An 11544-nucleotide genomic window follows, 5' to 3' on the forward strand; every position below is an offset into this window, starting at 1 on the left:
TGTGTGTGTGGGAGGGAGAGGGGAGAGGCCAAGGGGCGCTCCAAGTAGGTCTGAATCCTACTTGGGCTCCTTCCCTTGGCTGCACCCCCCTGCCATATTTGTCTGAGGGGAAGGAAAGAGGGGGAGGGGAAAGGAAGGGGAAATCCTATTCCCTTTCTTTCCTTTCATCCTTACCCTTTCCTTCTCCACCTTGGCTGGCCCATATGGGGGGCGCACCAGCCCCTTGTGGCTGGTGTCTTTCCCCTCTTGGCCCATAAGGCCCATATCTTTTGCCGGGGGCGCCTGGAACCCCTTCCGGTGGCCCGATATGTACCCGGTACCCTCCAAAACACTTCCGGTGGCCGAATACCATCGTCCTATATATTAATCTTTACCTATCGACCATTTCGAGACTCCTCATCGTGTCTGTGATCTCATCCGGGACTCCGATCAACATTCAGTTACCAAGTCACGTAACTCATATAATACTATATCGTCATCGAACGTTAAGCGTGCGGAACCTACGGGTTTGAGAACTATGTAGACATGACCGAGACACCTCTCCGGTAAATAACCAATAGCGGAATCTGGATGCCTATATTGGCTCCTACATATTCTACGAAGATCTTTATCAGTCGAACCATTATGACAACATACGTAATTCCGTTTGTCTATCGGTATGTTACTTGCGCGAGATTCAATCGTCATTATATTCATACCTAGTTCAATCTCATTGCCGACAAGTCTCTTTACTCGTTCCATAATACATAACCTCGTGACTAACTCCTTAGTCGCTTGCTTGCAAGCTTATGGTGTGTATTACCGAGAGGGCCCAGAAATACCTCTTTTATACTCCAAGTGACAAATCCTATTATCGATCTATGCCAATTCAACAAACACCTTCAGAGATACCTGTAGAGCATCTTTATAATCACCCAGTTGCATTGTGACGTTTGATAGCACTCAAGGCATTCCTCCAGTATCCGGGAGTTGCATAATCTCATAGTCGAAGGAATATGTATTTGACATGAAGAAAGCGATAGCAATAAAACTGAACGATCATTATCCTAAGCTAACGAATGGGTCTTGTCCATCACATCATTCTCCTAATGATGTGATCCAGTTATCAAATGACAACATATGTCTAAGGTTAGGAAACCTTAACCATCTTTGATCAACGAGCTAGCCTAGTATAGGCTTACTAGGGGCACGGTATTTGTTTATGTATTCACACATGTATTTAAGTTTCCGATCAATACAATTCTAGCATGAATAATAAACCTTTATCATGAATGAATAAATATAAAATAACAACTTTATTATTGCCTCCAGGGCATATTTCCTTCAGTGTAGCCTGCTACCTCTTGAGCACTGCGTTGGTTTTCCCTTGAAGAGGAAAGGGTGATGCAGTAGAGCAGCGTAAGTATTTCCCTCAGTTTTTGAGAACCAAGGTATCAATCCAGTAGGAAACCACGGGCGAGTCACCTCGTACCTACACACACAAATAAGAACCTCGCAACCAACGTGATAAAGGGGTTGTCAATCCCTTCACGACCACTTGCAAGAGTGAGGTCTGATAGAGATAATAATAATAAGATAAATATTTTTGGTATTTTTATGATATAGATTGAAAGTAAAGATTGCAAAATAAAGTAGATGGGAAACTTATATGATGGAGAATAGACCCGGAGGCCATAGGTTTCACTAGTGGCTTCTCTCAAGATAGCATAAGTATTACGGTGGGTGAACGAATTACTGTCAAGTAACTGATAGAAAAGCGAATAATTATGAGAATATCTAGGCATGATCATGTATATAGGCATCACGTCTGAAACAAGTAGAACAAAACGACTCTACATCTACTACTATTACTCCACACAGCGACCGCTATCCAGCATGCATCTAGAGTATTAAGTTCATAAGAACAGAGTAACGTCTTAAGCAAGATGACCTGATGTAGAGGGATAAACTCATGCAATATGATGTAAACCCCATCTTTTTATCCTTGATGGCAACAATACAATACGTTTCGGATCCCTTTCTGTCACTGGGATCGAGCACCGCAAGATTGAACCCAAAGCTAAGCACTTCTCCCATTGCAAGAAAGATCAATCTAGCAGGCCAAACCAAACTGATAATTCGAAGAGACTTGCAAAGATAAACCAATCATACATAAAAGAATTCAGAGAAGATTCAAATATTGTTCATAGATAGACTTGATCATAAACCCACAATTCATCGGATCTCAACAAACACACCGCAAAAGAAGATTACATCGAATAGATCTCCAAGAGAATCGAGAAGAACTTTGTATTGAGATCCAAAGAGAGAGAAGAAGCCATCTAGCTACTAGCTATGGACCCGAAGGTCCGAAGTAAACTACTCACACATCATCGGAGGGGCCATGGAGTTGATGTAGAGGCCCTCCGTGATCAATGCCCCCTCCGGAGGAGCTCTGGAAAAGGCCCCAAGATGGGATCTCTTGGGTACAGAAGGTTGCGGTGGTGTAAATAGGGTTTAGTGGTGCTCCTGGATGTTCTCGGGGTATATGGATATATATAGGAAGAAGAAGTATGTCGGTGGAGCAACGAGGGGCCCATGAGGGTGGAGGGCGCGCCCCCATGCCTCATGGTCGCCTCGTTGATTGCTTGATGTCCACTCCAAGTCTCCTCAATCACGTTTGTTCCAAAAATAACGCTCCCAAAGGTTTCATTTTTTTGGACTCCGTTTGATATTCCTTTTCGGCGAAACTCTAAAATAGCTAAAAAAACAGCAATTTGGGTTGGGCCTCCTGTTAATAGGTTAGTCCCAAAAATATAATAAAAGTGTAAAAATAAGCCCATTAACATCCAAAATAGATAATATAATAGCATGGAGCAATCAAAAATTATAGATATGTTGGAGACGTATCAAGCATCCCCAAGCTTAATTCCTGCTCGTCCTCGAGTAGGTAAATGATAAAAAAGAATTTTTGATGTGGAATGCTTCCTAACATATTTCTCAATGTAATTTTTCTTTAGTGTGTCACGAATGTTCAGATCCGAAAGATTCAAGATAAAAGTTTAATATTGACATAGAAATAATAATACTTCAAGCATACTAACTAAGCAATCATGTCTTCTCAAAATAACATGGCCAAAGAAAGTTATCCCTACAAAATCATATAGTCTGGCTATGCTCTATCTTCATCACACAAAGTATTAAATCATGCACAACCCCAATGACAAGCCAAGCAATTGTTTCATACTTTTGATGTTCTCAAACTTTTTCAATCTTCACGCAATATATGAGCGTGAGCCATGGATATAGCACTATGGTGGAATAGAATGGTGGTTGTGGAGAAGACAAAAAGGGAGAAGATAGTCTCACATCAACTAGGCGTATCAACGGGCTATGGAGATGCCCATCAATAGATATCAATGTGAGTGAGTAGGGATTGCCATGCAACGGGTGCACTAGAGCTATAAGTGTATGAAAGCTCAACAAAAGAAACTAAGTGGGTGTGCATCCAACTTGCTTGCTCACGAAGACCTAGGTCAATTTGAGGAAGCTCGTCATTGTAATATACAAGCCAAGTTCTATAATGTAAAATTCCCACTAGTTTATGAAAGTGGCAACATAGGAGACTCTCTATCATGAAGATCATGGTGCTACTTTGAAGCACAAGTGTGGAAAAAGGATAGTAACATTGTCCCTTATCTCTTTTTCTCTCATTTTTTTATTTGGGCCTTCTTTTTTTTGCCTCTTTTCTCTCCTTTTTTGCCCGGAGTCTCATCTCGACTTGTGGGGGAATCATAGTCTCCATCATCCTTTCCTCACTGGGACAATGCTCTAATAATGATGATCATCACACTTCTTTTTACTTACAACTCAAGAATTACAACTCAATACTTAGAACAAAATATGACTCTATGTGAATGCCTCTGGCGGTGTACCGGGATATGAATGAATCAAGAGTGACATGTATGAAAGAATTATGAACGGTGGCTTGGCCACCAATACGATGTCAACTACATGATCATGCAAAGCAATATGACAATGATGAAGCATGTCATAACAATGGAACGGTGGAAATTTGCATGGAAATATATATCGGAATGGCTATGGGAATGCCATAATAGGTAGGTATGGTGGTTATTTTGAGGAAGGTATATGGTGGGTGTATGGTACCGGCGAAAGTTGCGCGGTACTAGAGAGGCTAGTAATGTGGAAGGGTGAGGGTGCGTATAATCCATGGACTCAACATTAGTCATAAAGAACTCACATACTTACTGCAAAAATATATTATTTATCGAAACAAAGTACTACACGCATGCTCCTAGGGGGATAGATTGGTAGGAAAAGACCATCGCTCGTCCCCGACCGCCACTCACAAGGAAGGCAATCAATAAATAAATCATGCTCCGACTTCATCACATAACGATTCACCATACATGCATGCTACGGGAATCACAAACTTCAACACAAGTATTTCTCAAATTCACAACTACTCAACTAGCATGACTCTAATATCACCATCACCATATCTCAAAACAATCATCAAGTATTAAACTTCTCTTAGTATTCAGTGCACTTATATGAAAGTTTTTATTATGCTTAAAAGCAAAATGCCATGTTGTTCTAAAGGACTCTCAAAATAATATAAGTGAAGCATGAGAGATCAATTATTTCTATAAAATAAAACCACCACCGTGCTCTAAAATATATAAGTGAAGCACTAGAGCAAAAACTATATAGCTCAAAAGATATAAGTGAAGCGCATAGAGTATTCTAATAAACTCCAATTCATGTGTGTCTCTCTAAAAAAGGTGTGTACAGCAAGGATGATTGTGGTAAACTAAAAAGAAAAGACTCTAATCATATAAGACGCTCCAAGCAAAACACATATCATGTGGCGAATAAAAATATAGCTCCAAGTAAAGTTACCGATGAACGAAGACAAAAGAGGGGATGCCTTCCGGGGTATCCCCAAGCTTAGGCTTTTTGGTGTCCTTGTATTTTACCTTGGGGTGCCATGGGCATCCCCAAGCTTAGGCTCTTACCACTCCTTGTTCCATAATCCATCAAATCTTTACCCAAACCTTGAAAATTTCACAACACAAAACTTAACAGAAAAATCTCATGAGCTCCATTAGCGAAAGAAAACAAAACACCACTTCAAGGTAATATAATGAACTCATTTTTTATTTATATTGGTGTTAAACCTACTGTATTCCAACTTCTCTATGGTTTATAAACTCTTTTACTAGCCATAGATTCATCAAAATAAGCAAACAACACACGAAAAACAGAATCTGTCAAAAAACAGAACAATCTGTAGTAATTTGTAACTAACGCAGACTTATGAAACCCCAAAAATTCTAAAATAAATTGCTGGACGTGAGGAATTTATCTATTAATTATCTGCAAAAATAATTAACTAAATAACACTCTCCAATAAAAAATGGCAGCAATTCTCGTGAGCGCTAAAGTTTCTGTTTTTTACAGCAAGATCAAAAAGACTTTCCCCAAGTCTTCCCAACGGTTCTACTTGGCACAAACACTAATTAAACACAGCCAGAACAGAGGCTAGATAATTTTTTATTACTAAACAGGAGGGGAAAATATTGGGTTGTCTCCCAACAAGCACTTTTCTTTAAAGCCTTATAGCTAGGCATACGATTTCAACGATGCTCACATGAAAGACAAGAATTGAAGCAAAAAAGAGAGCATCATAAAACACGTGACAAGCACATCTAAGTATAACATACTTCCCATGCATAGGCATCTTATACTCAAACAAATTACCAAGTCAAGCAAAAACTAGCATATGCAAGGAAGGGGAAAGAAACAATAGCAATCTCAACATAACGAGAGGTAATTTAGTAACATGAAAATTTCTACCACCATATTTTCCTCTATCATAATAATTACATGCAGGATCATAATAAAATTCAACAATATAGCTATCACAAAACATATTCTTAACACGATCCACATGTATGCAAAGTTGACACTCTTCCAAAATAGTGGGATTATCATTAACTAAAGTCATGACCTCTCCAAACCCACTTTTATCAAAAACTTCATAAGATTAAACATTCTCCAAATACGTGGGATCTAAAGTTGACACTCTTCCAAACCCACTTTCAATATTATTGCAAACATTATAATCAATCTCATATTCATCATGGGGCTTAAATAAATTTTCAAGATCAAAAGAAGAATCACCCCAATCATGATCATTGCAACAAGTAGTAGACATAGCAAAACTAGCATCCTCAAGCTTAGGGTTTTGCATATTATTAGCACAATTGACATCAATAGAATTTATAGTAACATCATTGCAATCACGCTTTTCATCGAAAGAACTATCAAGTATGGGTGCAATAGCAACGATCTCATGTTTAACATAAGGAACTATAGCAAACTCATCTTCACAAATATTGGCATCATGGCCACAAGAATAGCAAGCATCATGTTCATCAAGGGATATTTCAATCAAATCATCAGAATCATAATTATCTATAGATTCATGCATATCATTATTTTCTTCCGAAGCAACGGTCATTCTTTCAATAAATTCTTTGACATACACATTATGAGCATAGTTTTCATAGCAATATTTAAGTATGTCCAAATTTTCAGATTCGTAGAGAGTAATATCATACTTTTCACACAAAGAAGCAACTTCATAAGCACCCTTAAAAGCAACAAATTCTTCAATTTGTTCGATATCGTAGTAACTATAAACACCCTTTGCATAAGAATATAAGATTTCATTATCATTAAACTCACATAGGTAGGGGAGGTGTTTTTTAGGGTTCTTAGAGCAACAAGTAAGATCAATAATTTCACAAAGATTCCAAGCATAACATAGCAATCTGTTTATTTGATCCCATAAGAGTCTCCCTTTTTCAGACAAACGGTGACGCACAAAATGAGCATGCTGATCTAAAGATTTCCCATCAACTAGGCTAGTTGGGGTTTCAGCACGAGCGCATAAGGATCGAAGATGATCCAAGTAGAAAATTTTAAGTGGATCCATATCAATAGATTTTTAGCAAGCAAAGATGCAAGCAAATAGAAGGCACATGAAAACACAAATAAAGATACATACGGGAAGAAGGCGAACAGAAAAAGAGCAAATAAAACGTCAAGGGTGAAGTGGGGTTGAGGAAAACGAGAGGCAAATGGCAAGTAATGTAATGTGAAGGATAAGAGTTGTGATGGGTACTTGGTATGTCTTGACTTGGCATAGATCTCCCCGGCAACGGCGCCAGAAATCCTTCTTGCTACCTCTTGAGCACTGCGTTAGTTTTCCCTTGAAGAGGAAAGGGTGATGCAGTAGAGCAGCGTAAGTATTTCCCTCAGTTTTTGAGAATCAAGGTATCAATCCAGTAGGAGACCACATGCGAGTCACCTCGTACCTACACACACAAATAAGAACCTCGCAACCAACGCGATAAAGGGGTTGTCAATCCCTTCACGGCCACTTGCAAGAGTGAGATCTGATAGAGATAATAACAATAAGATAAATATTTTTGGTATTTTTATGATATAGATTGAAAGTAAAGATTGGAAAATAAAGTAGATGGGAAACTTATATGATGGAGAATAGACCCGGGGGCCATAGGTTTCACTAGTGGCTTCTCTCAAGATAGCATAAGTATTACGGTGGGTGAACAAATTACTGTCGAGCAATTGATAGAAAAGCGAATAATTATGAGAATATCTAAGCATGATCATGTATATAGGCATCACGTCCGAAACAAGTAGACCAAAACGATTCTACATCTACTACTATTACTCCACACATCGACCGCTATCCAGCATGCATCTAGAGTATTAAGTTCATAAGAACAAAGTAACTTCTTAAGCAAGATGACATGATGTAGAGGGATAAACTCATGCAATATGATGTAAACCCTATATTTTTATCCTCGATGGCAACAATACAATACGTGTCGGTTCCCTTTCTGTCACTGGGATCGAGCACCGCAAGATTGAACCCAAAGCTAAGCACTTCTCCCATTGCAAGAAAGATCAATCTAGCAGGCCAAACCAAACTGATAATTCGAAGAGACTTGCAAAGATAAACCAATCATACATAAAAGAATTCAGAGAAGATTCAAATATTGTTCATAGATAGACTTGATCATAAACCCACAATTCATCGGATCTCAACAAACACACCGCAAAAGAAGATTAGATCGAATAGATCTCCAAGAGAATCGAGAAGAACTTTGTATTGAGATCCAAAGAGAGAGAAGAAGCCATCTAGCTACTAGCTATGGACCCGAAGGTCCGAAGTAAACTACTCACACATCATCGAAGGGGCCATGGAGTTGATGTAGAGGCCCTCCGTGATCAATGCCCCCTCCGGCGGAGCTCCGGAAAAGGCCCCAAGATGGGATCTCTTGGGTACAGAAGGTTGCGGCGGTGTAAATAGGGTTTAGTGGTGCTCCTGGATGTTCTCGGGGTATATGGATATATATAGGAGGAAGAAGTATGTCGGTGGAGCAACGAGGGGCCCATGAGGGTGGAGGGCGCGCCCCCTGCCTCGTGGTCGCCTCGTTGATTGCTTGACGTCCACTCCAAGTCTCCTGGATCACGTTTGTTCCAAAAATAACGCTCCCAAAGGTTTCAGTTTTTTGGACTTCGTTTGATATTCCTTTTCGGCGAAACTCTAAAATAGGCACAAAAAACAACAATTTGGGTTGGGCCTCCTGTTAATAGGTTAGTCCCAAAAATATAATAAAAGTGTAAAAATAAGCCCATTAACATCCAAAATAGATAATATAATAGCATGGAGCAATCAAAAATTATAGATACGTTGGAGACGTATCATAGCCTTCTAGCGGTCCCCTGAAGCAGCTTAAAATTGTCATGAAGTGCTTTTCCACACACGAAGGCACTCTAGTGTGTGCCCAACAAGTGCGACAATTATGTGAAGAGGCGATTTGCCAAAGCCTTGCCACATATCTCACCGACCCATGAACCAGGTTGTCCGACCGATAATAGCTAGATTCCACTGCTCCTTCCTTCTTGGGTAGCAAGACAACCAATGTCCTACTAATGCCGCCGAAACCATGCATGTCGCCCTTCCAGAATGCATCCGCCACTCGCATGATATCACACTTAATTATCCCCCAACAAGACTTGTAAAACTTGTCGGTAAAACCATCGGGCCCCGACCACTTATCCGGTGGCAAGGCTTTGACTACTGCCCACATGTCCTCCTCTGTTATAGGTGTCTCGAGGTGAGCCAAATATAGGTTGGGGATATCCAACACGCAAGATCTAAAGTGTATGCATGGTCTGGCCCCGAACTATGAAGAATTCATAGAAGTTATCGATTGCCACCGCTAGGTTTTCCTACCCTAGTATGACGGATCTGTCGACCTAGAAGACATTAATTGTGTTACGCCTTCTCCAGTGATGGCCGCATTTTATCGGCCCACTTTAAGCATCTGTACCAATCAGTTTTAGCCAAAGAAATCCTCTACTACGCAAGATAAGATACTTCATTGATGAAAGTGCCTAAAATAGATACCCTTTTTGACCGATGCATCTCATGCATCTTGGCTTTGTTTACACATGATATTTTAGGTCTCTTCCAACGCGAAGGTGCTTATTGGATGAGGTGTTAAGTGCGCTAAATAGCTTAGCAACTCAAGTCCCCAATTTATACTCCCTCGGTCCACGAATAAGTGTATGTTTGACATTCCAAATTTCTCCACAAAAGAGTGCATTCTTATCCTAATGCACTTTAAAGTAGAAAAATGATTCTCATCACACGGTAATCAAGATCAATAACATTTAACACATGGTCTACTCACTTTCTACATGCACTTAGCTCCTTGGGGACGGGGTAATTAAAGAGGAAAGAGATGATGGCTTGCACCTTCCCACTGTACTCCCACTGATCTTTTTTACTTCGCGTATTAGATTTGTGTCAAAGTCAAGCATTGCAAAGTTTGACAAAATTTATATTAAAAAGTATCAACATCTACAATACCAAATTTATATGATGGCATTGTGAGTTTTGATACTTTTTTCTATAAGTTTGGTCAATAGATACTTTGACTTCGAACCAAACTTATATGCAGACTAAAAAAAGACCTGAGAGAGTATTCTTTTTACTCCACTCCATAATGTGTCCTAAAATTTCTATATGTATACTTCGTGAACAGAGGGAGTAGTTGCTTAACCTGTTGTAGCTAAGCTCACTTCATTTAATAATTTAGCACCTAAACCCTTTCATGCATTGATGAGTTTTCTTCATTTAAGTCTTTTGTCTAGGTTGGCGTGCTTGACATTGGTTCTTCTTGGGTCACCAAAATGCTCTCTCTCCTCCTAATTGATGTGGCGTGTCATATTTTTTCTTATGCTGCTTGCTTAGCACGTGTGCACCATGAAGCATCAGGAAGGGCCTTAGACTACTCACAGTGGGGAGTAACTTAGACTAGTAACATGTATATGTTACTACTCTATGTTACTACCTCCATAGTGGGTAGTAACATATGTGGGGTGTCATGCAACTCTTCATTTATTAGGCTATAGACTTATCTTGTATTGGTATGTGTGATGTTACTCATAGTACTAGTAACTAGTTATGTTACTACTTGCCTCTCTTTCATCATTAATTACTTGCCATGTCATATAGTTTGTCTAGATAAGTGTGATGTTACCACCTATGTTACTCCCACTGTGGCTAGTCTTATAGCTGACTCGACTCATGAGGTGTTCAAAGGCATATTTTATTGAAATATACTTTGTGCTCATTAATAACAATTAAACGTGCCAGGGGAAAATCCAATGGTAATAGTAGCAATAACTCATGTCACTTGTGTTTATTATTGTTGCTTAGACTACCCGCAGTGGGAGTAACATAGATGATACATCACATATATCTAGAAAAAATAAATGATGTGACAATTAATTAATGAAAAAAGAGAGACATGTGATAACATAGCTAGTTACTATAGTATGAGTAACATCACATATACATAAAGTGTAACATATATTACTCCTTATTGTAGATAAAAAATTGTTGCATGACACCACACATATAATACTCTTTATTGTAGAGGTAGTAACATACCCATTGTGACTAGTCTTAGTGAGTTTGTATTATTCTTTTTTTTCCTTCACATATCAGCTAAAAATAGAAAATTGAGTCACACCACTGTTCGGACCTAATAACGGAATAGTAGCAGCACTGCAGGCTGCAGCAGTAGAGGTGCATGGCATGCATAGATATTTGCCGTGTTTACAAGATTTCCAAATCTAGCGGTCCGCCCCCGGGATCTGTCCCGCGCAGGCAGTGGTAACCGTAGAAGCCCTATACCTACACCTAGCCCAGGGAAAGGAAGGAAAAACCCGACCAATCACAGCACGGAGAGATAAGATTGGCAGAGAGAGAAAAAAATATCTTCCCCGGGGGGCTCGGGGGTCCCATTTGGCAGCCCCCGCGACGGCCAGAGGAGGAAGGGGGCAGAGGCCGCCCCCATCGCGCAGCCGCACACCACCCGCAGAAAAAGGCTTTTGCGTCGTCCGGACGACGTCCCCTGAAAATTTCCC

This window comes from Triticum dicoccoides, chromosome 4A (genome assembly GCF_002162155.2).
Source record: "Triticum dicoccoides isolate Atlit2015 ecotype Zavitan chromosome 4A, WEW_v2.0, whole genome shotgun sequence".
Taxonomy (NCBI): Eukaryota; Viridiplantae; Streptophyta; class Magnoliopsida; order Poales; family Poaceae; genus Triticum; species Triticum dicoccoides.